This window comes from Coptis chinensis, chromosome 2, assembly GCF_015680905.1.
Source record: "Coptis chinensis isolate HL-2020 chromosome 2, ASM1568090v1, whole genome shotgun sequence".
Classification (NCBI taxonomy): Eukaryota; Viridiplantae; Streptophyta; class Magnoliopsida; order Ranunculales; family Ranunculaceae; genus Coptis; species Coptis chinensis.
Window position 1 is genome coordinate 53,617,607 of NC_141457.1, and position 11,250 is coordinate 53,628,856.

Here is an 11,250-nt window from a genome sequence, read left to right on the forward strand (position 1 = left end):
ATGGTCACAATTTAGTGCCACCTTGCAATGGGAGAAGACACGTACCAATTCAAAGCAGGTGGTTTGAATTGAAATTGGCTAAAAAACAAAACCTTAATAAGCAAAAAGATAAAAGCTAAAATTTAAAACAGGGAAAAACAAAACTTTGTTATTCAAAGTTTTGAACGTTTCAATTTGGCTAAAGACAAAACTCAATTAATCCTTCTCCAGCCATCCAACCTATATATATGAGGGGGTCTTCGATATTCTCCTTCAAAGATTCTATGCTTTAGCTATACATTAGTTTTACTTTAACGTCTGTAGTTTCATTCCAGCACTTAAACTCTGTCATTTTCATTCCAGTAGCTTAAATACTGTAAGTTATTTTACCCTTAATAACAGTCATTTTTTTTCTAGTTTAATTCCTGTCCTGCATTTATTTACTTAATGTATATAGCAAGTTTTATTATTCCTTCAATGACCATGAGCTAATCCCCCCCCTCAGGGGGAGGGTTATGCTGCTCGTGTGAGAATCCGGATTGAGTCTTTAATATTCTAGAATAACTGCTTAGGAATTAGGCATAGATTAGACATCCGGTCCCAAAATGACTGAGACTGTACAATTTTGGAGTGCTGATGCTCTAGAACAGTCTCGTGCATAACCCAAAATGTCTCGCGCGCGACTCTATGGTGTCAGACAGCTCTCCAATTTGTCCAGCTGATGTGGAATCGAGCCAGGAGCTGAAATGATATTCCAGAGATGAAATATTAGTTCAATTCCTTATGCTAGTGCGATGCGGCTCAGAGATGTGGGCATGCGCTAGGGATCAATACTCGACGTCGTCTCCGAACACGAGACGAATTAGAGATGTAGTGATATGTTAATATAAACTGTTGAAAAATGATTCTTGCATGAGTATGATTAACCATCTTCCTGTTTCTCTATCTTTGTTTACCTACATATAAATCACCGTAGTAATTTACATTATTTGCATTACCGTTAATTTAATTAAAACCAACTAAAAAAAACCTAAAATCCTACTCACCAAAAGTTGTAATTCCAGTTGTGAACCTTTTTCGATCCCTAAGGTTTGGACGATCCCTTACTCGACCTATCCTACCAAACCTACGTGAGTAAGGTAACTTGACTAAAACGTACGACTATACGGACTTTGGACTTGGGACTTTGGTCTTTGGACTTCGGACTTCGGACTGCGGACCTCGGACTTAATTAATCAAGAAAACCAATAAACGTACAATTAAGCATTTTTAATCAAATGGCGCCGCTGCACGCCGAAGGACTCTGGACTTAACTTAATAACTGGAACACATCACGTAAAACCCCCTCCCCTACCTCTTCATTTTTTTAATTTCCATTTCTTTTACGATACTAACGTGTTACGTAACTGTTTGCCCTAACTTTTTCTACTAACAAATATCTGTGAACCAAGTCTTGTTTATTGTCATTAGCATAGTCTAAGTATTCCGTAGGAACTTGAAGTACTGAACATACAAAATAGTCTCGGACGAGACTAAATTAGTAGCGTGCGAGACTAACTTGGAGTATCAACACTCCGGTTTTCAGGTACAGGCCACTTTCCTTTTCAATACTCTTTTGGACTCTCTAGTCCTATTTTTCTAGTAAGTTCACGAGCTCGGGAGTTAGTTCGATCGTTGTACGAGGAATCGCGGGACGCCAGGTTTCAAACTCTTCAACTTCTCAAACTTTGTCGAGGATATTATTTGCTATAACCTGTTTTACCTCGTATGTTTGTGTGTTGGCATGAGAACTCTTTGCATGTAAATGTGGTTCGTCATTACATCTTCACGTTAACACGATTAATATGATTCGAATATATTTGGATGTATGGGTAGTTTCAAACCACCTGCTTAGAATATTTTTGTATTTGTATGTTACATCAATTCACGTACGCGGTATTCATTTGTATGAGTTCGTTCTCGACATTCCCCTAGCTCACATATAACTCACATATAGTTGCACGTATAAGTAATATAGATTTGCATGTGTAGACTTTCTGCGTAAACTAGTATATGTTAATTAGTTTCTATTTTGGCATCTATCGTTTTTAATTGTATATTTCGTAATCACGTCTCCATAATACATTAATTACGTAAACTAAAATAAAAAAATAAAATAAAATAATAGTAATTAAAAATTTCATCTTAATAATCTTAATAATACCCCGCATAATACACCATCATAAATCATCATCCTATTCCATCAGTGCCTAGGAAACTTGAAAAAAATTGAGGTTGCCTAATTAAGGAACGTGCTAGCATGAACAACCTCCCTCAATTCTCTCAGGTGACCTGGCTGCTGGAATATTCACATGTTATTCTAGTTTACCTGCTCAAGTTAGCAACAGCTCAGGAAGACGTGCTTCACCTCCCTCTTTCCTTAATTCTAAAATCTCCAGTCATAATTCGTTCCTTATGAGTCTTAAATTAAAATTTATATTTGTATGAGACTACGGTCTGTTAAACATAAGGAATTAGAACTTACATATCGTCGCCAAAAATACAATAAACAACTGCTTATGCTATCTCCTAGACATAGTTCCTCCTCCGTAAATCAACCTCGTCAAACATCTCTGTTGCCATCATCTCCCTTAATTATGGCCCGGGAAAATCCCACAGTCGAGAAACCCCTTTCGGATTTCTATACTGCCTTACAAGAAGGACCTGCTTCCTGCATTAAACTCGATGCTATTGTAGGTGATTTTCGAATTTCGCCAAACATTTTCGGTTTGTTACTTGTTTACCATGGTCTAGACCATGAAAAACCGTACAATCACCTTTGTCAGATGCAACAAGTAGTCACTACTTTCCGCCATCCGATTGTTACCAACGAACAAGTCTTGCTTAGGTTGTTTCCCTTCACCTTAGCTGATAAAGCTTCAGTTTGGCTCACAGGCGAAGCGCCACAATCCATTGACACATGGGCCAAACTCGTACAAGCATTCATGATAAAGTTCTATACTCAGAAGAAAACTACATAAATGCTTCAAAAGATTCAATTCTTTCGCCAGCACCCCTAGGAATCATTTTCGGAAGCATGGAGCAGATTTATTGATCTGCTTCTCGAATGTCCCCATCATCAACTCGACACCGCTGTATTAGTCCATTCATTTTTTAATGGTCTCTCTGACCATCAAAAGGAAACCTTAGATATCATGAACGGCGGTTGTTTCATGGACAAGGGCGCTACTGAAGCATAAACTTTTCTTGAGAAACAAGTTTCACGAAGCACCCATTGGGGAAACACTGATTCTTCCAGATCTTCTAAAGACACTCCTACCAAAGTTACGTCTATGTTCGAGGTCAAACCCGATCCGAAATTAAAAACTCTAATCGAGTCCCTAAACAAAAAGGTCGATGCTCTTTCGGTACAAGTAAATGATTAAAAACCCAAACAGGTCATGGTTGCCAACGCTTCCCCATGTCCTATTTGCTTAAATCCTGAGCACGCCGATTCTTATTGTCCTTTGGTATACGAGTGCCCTCCCCAACCTTCTGAAGATGCTTGTGCTTTCAACGTCCCTAATGCACCTTGGCGACAACATTCGAATTTAGCTTGGGCACCCCCTGCCCAACAACAAGCTCCTCCGGGTGTCAACAACGTTCCTGTACGACTACCCGCGAACTACAATTCCTATCGTCAAGGAAATCCTCCGCAATTCCAGCAAGGGCAAAGTAATTTTCCTAACAATGCAAATATAGGGTACCAAAACAATCGCAACCTTGTTCCCGCTAATCAAGGATATGGCTACCAAAATCAACCCATAAATAATAACCGTGAACTAGTTCCTGCTGCTCCGCTAGTACAATCCACAGCTGATAAAACAACTGAAACTTTTCTGACATACATGAATCAACAGAATCAAATCCTAGCTTCTATCCAACAGTCTCTTCAGCTGTTAGCTCAGGATAAAAGTCAAAAGGGTGTGTTCCCTGGCCAAGCAGATTCAAACCCTAAGCCTACAAACACTGCCTTTGAACTCAACAATGCACCAGGATCTAGTAATCCAAGCCAGGGTGAGGTAAATGCCATTACTACTCTTCATTTTGGCCGAACCATCGACAATAAAATACGTATGCCAGACGAGGAATCGACGGAAACCACGACTGCCGTCCTTCCAACTCCTACCTCGCAACCTATAACGGATGAAGTTGTGCCTTCCAATTCTACACCCACGTCCCTGGGGAAAGACGCCACTGATCCTTATGCGCGATTCCGCCCAAAAGCTTCATTCCCTGCCTGTTTGGTAAAGAACAAACGTGACGAACATTTCAATGAGATCCGTGAAACCTTCAAAAATTTGACCATAAACTTACCTTTCCTAGATGCGCTTAAGCATTTACCCAAGCATGCCAAGTTTTTGAAGGACATGTGCACCACCAAACGACGTACGAATGTTCCTCAACAAGCGTTCCTCACTGAGCAGTTTCCCTCAATTACCACTACCAATGGTGTGGTAAAGTATAAGGACCCAAGTTGACCAACTGTACCATGCACGTTGGGCGACAAGTATACCGCTACCGCACTTTTAGACCTAGGTGCCAGTGTTAACCTACTTCCCTACCACTTATTTAAGCAGTTAGGTCTTCATGAATTAAAACGTACCAATATGACTCTGCAACTCGCGGATCACTCCATCAAGTACCCAAAGGGCATAGTAGAAAACGTCATAGTCAAGGTCCAAGATTTTTACTACCCAGTTGATTTTGTCATTCTAGATACTAAAGTGGCCTGTGACTCCATTCCTATCATCTTGGGACGTCCTTTTCTTGCAACTGCTAACGCTCTCATAAATTGTCGGGACGGTTTAATGACATTGTCTTTTGGGAACCTTTCTGTCGAACTCAACGTATTCAAATTAAAGAAATAATTTCTCGATCCTATAATGGAGGGCGAGATTAGTTTGGTTGATAGTCTGGAACATGATTATTTCATAAACTCTTTTCCCCCAGACGAGATACACCAATTTCTTTCTTTTGATAATCCTGAGTTTGACGATGACTCGTACATAAAGGATGTCCACGCATTATTAGAGTCGGTACCACTATTTGATCCTACTGCTGCGTTGCAAACTGATTTAGAAGAACCGGATTCGCTCTTTTCCATTGAAGAGATGATCCCTCACGAATCCTTGATCCCCAATCCTCCAACTCCGGATTTAAAACCTCTACCCTCTGATTTGAAGTAAGTGCATCTCGATCTCGATGGTAGTCACCCAATAATAATTTCTGCTCACTTGACTACCGACGAAGAGGCACGTTTGATTCATGTCATTCGTGAACACCGCTCCGCTATCGGATGGTCCTTAGATGATATCAAGGGAATAGACCCTAGCATATGCACACATCCCATACATCTCCATGATGGCACAAAGACATCGCGAGACCCACAACGCCGCCTTAATCCCGCCATGAAGGAAGTGGTGAGAAAGGAAGTTTTACGTTGACTTGATGAGGGTATCATATACCCTATCTCTGATAGTGATTGGGTTAGTCCTGTCCACGTTGTTCCCAAAAAGTCCGGCATTCAAGTTGTACAAAATGAAAATGGTGAGTGCATCTCCACTCACATTCCATTAAAATGGAGAATTTGCATTGACTATCGCAAACTTAATGCCAGAACACGTAAATATCACTTCCCTCTCCCATTCATTGACCATATGTTAGAGCGTTTAGCCGGTCATGCTTACTACTATTTTCTTGATGGCTATTCCGGATACTTCCAAATTGTCATCGATCCCGCTGATCAAGAAAAGACAACTTTCATGTGTCCCTTTGGAACCTTTGCATATAGACGAATACCTTTTGGTCTTTGTAATGCCCCAGGCACCTTCCAACGCTGCATGCTTCATATTTTCAGTGATATGGTGGAACTTTATATGGAAGTCTTCATGGACGATTTTTCCATCTACGGAAATTCCTTTGACGACTGCCTATCCAACCTTTCCAAAGTATTAACGCGTTGCGAAGAGAAAAATCTGGTACTCAATTGGGAGAAGTGTTATTTCATGGTTACCAAAGGACTTGTTCTAGGTCATATTATTTCGAAAGACGGGATAGAGGTTGACAAAGCTAAAATTGTTAAAATTGCTTTGCTACCTTTCCCACGTACAGTTCGTGATATCCATGCCTTTTTAGGCCACGCTGGGTTTTACAGGAGATTCATTCATGATTTTTCTAAAGTTGCTCGACCTTTAACCAATCTCCTGCTTAAGGATGCAGTATTCGACTTCAATTTCAATTTCAAACAAGCTTTTGATACTCTAAAAACCACTCTGACTACCGGTCCTATCATTCAACCCCCTGATTGGTCTCAACCATTCGAACTAATGTGTGACGCTAGCAACTTTGCTATTGGCGCTGTACTAGGCCAACGACGTGAGGACAAACCCATTGTCATTTACTACGCTAGTAAAACTCTTAATGACGCTCAACGTAATTACACAACAACTGAGAAAGAGTTCCTAGCTGTTGTCTATGCCTTGGATAAGTTTCGCCCTTACCTAGTTGGAACATCCACCATCGTATATATTGACCATGCCACACTTCGGTACTTACTCGCGAAAAAGGACGCAAAACAACGATTGTTCCGCTGGATCCTTCTCTTGCAAGAATTCACCATGGAAATCAAAGACAAGAAAGGAACTGAAAATGTCGTGGCCAACCATTTATCAAGGCTAGTTGGTGACATTGATAGTGATTCTAAAGCCATCTCTGATTCCTTCCCAGATGAATATTTGTACTCTATTTTCTCATCTCCATGGTATGCGGATATCGTTAACTACCTAGTTACTGAGGAAGTTCCTTCCTTTTTTTTTGCAGGCAAACCTTCCTCTTGGTCACGTCCTGATCATAAAAAGTTCTTATCCACTGTAAAATATTATTTTTGGGATGACCCCTACCTCTTTAAGTATTGTTCCGACCAACTCATTCGTCGCTGCATTCGCGGCTGGGAGCACACCGACGTATTATCCTTTTGCCATGAACAATCTTGCGGAGGTAATTTCAGTGGAAAGAAAACTGCGGCCAAGGTCTTACAATGTGGTTTTTACTGGCCTACCCTTTTTTGCGATGCACATGAACATTGCATAGCTTGCATTCATTGTCAGCACCTAGGTCGAATTACCAAACGAAATATGATGCCCCTAAATCCTATCTTGATTGTGGAAATTTTTGATTTTTGGGGCATTGATTTTATGGGACCTTTCCCTATTTCTCAAGGTTTTCTATACATTTTAGTCGCTGTAGACTACGTGTCCAAATGGATTGAGGCACTCGCATGTCGCTCAAATGACCATAAGACTGTCGTGAAATTTGTTAAAGAAAACATTTTCTCTCGTTTTGGTGTCCCCAAAGCTATCATCAGGGATGGACACATTTTTGTATTAAATTTTTTGGGTTTTTAATGAAGAAATATGGAGTTACTCACAAGGTTGCTACTCCATATCACCCACAAACGAGTGGCCAAGTGGAAGTCTCCAACAGAGAGATAAAGTCTATTATGGAGAAAACTGTTAACCCATCAAGAAAGGACTGGTCTCTCCGCTTATCGGATGCCTTGTGGGCATACCGAATAGCATTTAAGACACCTATAGGGATGTCTCCTTACCGCATTGTTTTTGGAAAACCTTGTCATCTGCCAGTTGAACTTGAGCATCGTGCCCTTTGGGCCATCAAAAGCCTCAATTACAATATCATCGAGGCAGGTGAGAAGCGAAAACTGCAATTAAATGAGCTTGAGGAGATTCGGAGTGATGCTTATGATCTCTCGAAATCCTACAAAGCTAATATGAAAAGAGTGCACGACAAGCACATTTTGCGTAAGGATTTCAAAATTGGCCAAAAAGTTTTACTGTACAACTCCAGATTACACATTTTTCCTGGTAAATTGAAAACACGATGGTCTGGTCCTTTCATTGTGTCAGCTGTGAAACATTATGGGGCAATCTCTTTGCTTAATCCACAAGATAACAACGAATTTCAAGTCAATGGACAACGCCTAAAATATTACCACGAATTACGCTCACCAGATGTTGAACAGACTCTTCTTCAGGATCCGGTCTACACAGACTAGATGTTTCATTTGGCGTACTCAATCTTGTTTCTATAGAGGGTATGCCATTTTGGTAGCCGTGCCATCTTCTATCTTATGATCTCCAAAGTTCTTTGAAGTGTGTGGCTGCAAGCGCCGAAACTTTAGTCCACGAAAACTCTATTTCAGAACTGAGTATAAATGTCTTCTGCAACACGAGCAAACGTGCTTTTTGGTAAATGATGGGTACCTAAAATTTCACCTCCTTCCTTCTCTTCCCTTTTCTACTCTCTACCTCGCAAACTTCAGCTAATCATTTGGTGTAAGTCTCACTCATCACGAATAGGGAATGGTCGTAGTACTTTTGCTCGTAAACGACGTGCGCGAAGGATGGGCTGGTGTATGCATTGTCAAACGCCCTTCTGTCTAGGTCTTGACTTCCTATCCGATACTAGCCAGGTTTAAGGTATACTTTTGTCCGACACTAGCTGCTAGGGATAATCTTCGCCGCCCGTTTCTCCCACAGGGTTGGGATTCGCCTTGAGAATCGGCGTTAAAAGACTCACCTTGTAGATATGTTTATATTGTTGCCTTTTCCCTTTGCATTAAGTTTTGCACATGAGATTCGTGTCCAACCTCAGATGTCACATACTTGGAACACAAACGGGCAATGGATTCCACCAGACCAACCCTAGAATTGGTTACTTTGAGTTCTCCTTGGGGCGGTCTGAGGATAGCCGTATGTAATAAGGGCAATTTTATTAGACCGAAGGCGCCGACGGGTCCAGATGGTACCGTCCTGCCCCTAACCCCATAATACATAGAGGTAAAGCCACAGTCTGGCTGGATTGGGTTCGCTCCAGAGCTGACATGACAATTGTCTATGAATTTTGATGGTGACTCTTCTGGACATCCATTTTTCTTCACGTATATCTCCTTTGTATATAAATAAAATCTTTGTTTATAAATAAAACACCCTCCTTCTTTTCAAAAATTCTTGTGACCTTCGAGAATGACTCATATAATTGGATAGCATTTTTCGTTCCGATCATTTCGATATCTCATTCATCCAATTCGGAGTCCAAATGAGTCGTGGGTAAGCGTTTAGATTTTTTTAGGCTTAAATCGGGCTTTAGGCTTGATTTGGGCTTGGGAAATTTTTTGGCCCAACCAAAATATCGAAATCTCGGGCCCTTTAAACCTGACAAACCCGACCACATGTGTCACCATCACTCATTTCTTCTTCCCTAAATTCCGGATCTTGCCCCCTCTCGTTTAAGTCTCGCACGAGACAGGCCCACGCTAAATCCAAGTCTCGCGCGAGACTCTTACAACTCCGACCACAATTCCCTTCCATCAGCAAGTCCCATTTCTCCCCCTCATCATTAATCAATAGCCAGCCTCTCCCTAAGACCAGTGATGGCCGGTAACAGGCGTATTTGTGTGGAGAATTTTTTTGGAAATTTATTTGAAAACGGGATGTTTGCTCCATTCTTTGATAATGAAATTCACTCTAGAGGATGGGAGTACTTGTTATATGCTAATGGAGGGCTTTATTCCAAGGATTTGGTGATAAAATTCTACGACAATGGGAGCTTTAATGGCGACCATTTTTGGGTTACCGTCGAGGGTGTGCGCCACGAAGTCACACCTATTTTGCTCTCCGGGATCACGGGCATTCCTTTGGTCGACCACGTGCTGACTCAGCAGTAGTCCGTGTACCCACGGACTTACTACCTAATGCTCGACACGCTAATCGAGAGAGAGTACAACATAGACGGAAAATGTGTATCGGTATTTCGGTGCAACGGAATCGGTTAGGTCTGTGACTCAATGGTCGACTGAACGCGTCATTGGCACCTCAAAGCCCTCAGACATCAACAAGACCTTCCTCCACCTTCTCTGGATCCTCCAGGAGCGAAAGGGTAACTTCTGCATCGTTACCTTTCTTTTTGATATTATTACACATGCCACTCTTAGATCAGCCCCTCTTGCTGTTCTGGTAACGCAAGTTATGATTACCTTGGGTTTCTATCCGCCACCCCGGTACTCCCTATACCACAATATGAGAATATGCTTGTCTTCAAGAAATGCATACTGGACCTTTGGGAACCCACAGCACCTAGGGCTGCCGAGCACTCTAGCGTAGGCTCATCTCACCCACCCTACTTTGATGAGACTGCCATGAGTAAGATGACCCAACCCATAGATGCCTTTACGTCTTTGTGAAACGGTGGTTTGAGAGACATGTACACTTTCGCCGGTATCGATGAAACGTACCTTTGAGCGAGTTAAGGACGATATGACCACTTTCGCCACGAAGTCGATGATAGACAAAGATGGGCTTATTCCAAAGAAATGAGAGCTTCCATGACTACATTTCAGGACCATATGCTTACTTGCCAGAACTAGTTCCAGCGAATGTTCATGGCGAGCCAAAGATCGATTCAGCTCGGTGATGGATACTGGGTGATATCCAGGAGCAGCTTAGCCTCCACGGAGCTCAGATTGCCGCGACGTCGCAGGTTTCATGGTTCTTCTTCTGCAACCCCCGAGGATTCTTCTGCAGCTCCTGAGGATCATCAGTATCTAGTTTATTTTTCCAGTCTTGTATAATATTTATGTTAGATATTTGATTTACATGTTTGCATTTCCAGCTTAATAGTAGGTTATTTCCTAAAAATTTCTGCCTGGATATATTAGTTATATCTAATATTATATTATATAGGTAGGAACATATATAATAATATTAGTAATAATAATTTATATAGATATATATAAATATATATACATATATATTTTAAATGTCACACTTAATAGCAAACTTTACCGTAAACTAACGTTTTATTAAACGGTCAGAAAACGGTCATGAAAACGCACAAAAAACGGTCATGAAATCGCATCTAAAAACGGTCAGAAAACGGCAATTTTCTTTCTATAAATAAGTTCAACACTTCCTCCACATTTACTCATTTCATATTCTTCCCTCTACACTTCTTATTCTAAAAAATAGTTTTTAGTCCGCTCCAAATTTCAAGCTTCATGGATGCACTAGAAAAATTTGAGCAGCGGCAAATTGAATATGCTACTCAAGTCTTCATGCTTGTTTGTTTCATTATAGTAATGTTGTTAATGTGGCATATAGTTCTATCTAATATTTAGGTTTGTATTTCATTCCCCGTATCATTATGTTGTGTTTC